Below are 1695 nucleotides of genomic sequence, written 5' to 3'. Positions count from 1 at the left end.
GCCCATTCCCCTATGAGATTTGTTCCTCTCCCTTCCTAAATGATAAATAAAAGTTGTAATATTAAATTAGTTATGACAGTAACAATAGCAGTGACCAAAAATGAATGCAGTTCAAGCTAAGTAGATGGAAATGAAGTTACTCAAAGAACCAAAAAAAAAAATGTATGTAAGTGTTGCTGTTATTTATTTCTGGCTCTGGTATAGAAGTTTTTGTTAAGAGAAGAATGGTTCTTACCATTTCATCTTTTGACGTGGAACTATGTTATGGTAGTACTATGTCTGAGATACTGAAAGAACAAGCCATCTATGACGGGCTTTGATTGCAAGTATGATTCCCCAAGTTTATGTACCATTTGTTGTTTATTTTATTTGGATTATTTTTTCTAAGAAAATTAGTTGTTTTGTGAGAAAATTCACTAGTATTATCCCTAGCTATTCATAGACTATCAGTGTTCAAACAATTAGCCAAGCTTTTTTAAAGAACTACTGTGTTTTGCAATTCATATATCATGAAGTATGCCAGTAGCACAAAGTATATATGCCAAGAAATAAGAAATAGTGAATATGCAGTAGAGATAAATCTGACATTCAAACCAAAATCGGGATTGGATGCACAGATTGAACTAGAATCCACAGTGGAGAACTTTGAGCCGTCCTTCGTAGATGTTCATATCTCCCTTTTACTTCCACTCCTATTCTCTCACAGTCACACACACTCTGCCTCCTCGCTGTAGGTGTTCATGTAGAGTATTTATTAGTTGCATGGCAGAATATGGAGAATTTATTTTGGCAGATAATGTATCGGACATATTTCAATGTTAAACAAGCAAAAGAGTAGATGTTGGGGAATTTTGTTTTTGATTTTATAATCCCTACAATCTTTGTGTGCTTAACAATGTATCACAAAAAATAGCCAAGAATAAGTAATGTAGCATTTCCTACTCATACCATCAGTGTATTTGACATGCTAATATGTCTGCTTTTGGAAAAGAAAAATTGCATGGTGCCGGATGTTAAGTCAACATCGCATGACAATATTTCATGAACTTTAATGTGTCTGCTGAAAATGTAGCTCATATTAAGGGAAAATTTTGTGTATTTTAGAAAGTGGAGATTGGTCCATTGCATGTTTGTCTTAGACAAAGCAAATGTGGAATATATTTAAATGATAGGGTTGATACTATGCCTTGTGGAAAAAGTTGGGTTTTTTTCTTGTATATTTGTAATTTTGTGTACCCACATTGAGATATTGTTGATCAGTGTATTGTTAACTTGTGTCTTTTAACGTGCATGCCTATATGATGTCTATATTGATTTATAACTCCTTTTATTTTATGTTTATTTTATCTCGTATGCCCTTTCAGTACTTTTGACACTTTTCTGATAATCCATATACAACACGGAAACATAATGACCTTGCAACATGAAGGGAGTTGGTAACAACACAGGTAGAGAGGGATATGCACAGCATCAAATATTGGTTCATCTGGACAGACCTTGTGGGAGGAGAACAAGGAAAGAGGGAAAGGAAGGGCCCACTGTACCTTGCTCCTGGTGGCACTGGGCTAGCTAGTGCTCCGCTCCTCTCTCTGTCTTTCTCTCTGTCTCTCTTGCGCTCCCTCTTGCTCTGCCCCACGTTGTGCAAGCAACAGAAGGCTACTCTCAACTATTGGGCACAATAGATGTGGGTGTTCC

The 1695-nt window shown here is 36.2% G+C and overlaps 1 protein-coding gene across 1 annotated transcript in view; it reads left to right on the top strand.

Annotated features, from left to right (window-relative positions):
* LOC119594671 (cyclin-T2-like) overlaps positions 1–1695 on the top strand; it is a gene marked incomplete in the record, with an annotated part of 20280 nt that overhangs the window by 10390 nt on the left and 8195 nt on the right.

The sequence above is a fragment of the Penaeus monodon genome, chromosome 34 (genome assembly GCF_015228065.2).
Source record: "Penaeus monodon isolate SGIC_2016 chromosome 34, NSTDA_Pmon_1, whole genome shotgun sequence".
NCBI classification, from domain to species: domain Eukaryota; kingdom Metazoa; phylum Arthropoda; class Malacostraca; order Decapoda; family Penaeidae; genus Penaeus; species Penaeus monodon.
This window is presented reverse-complemented; position numbering and strand designations above follow the sequence as displayed.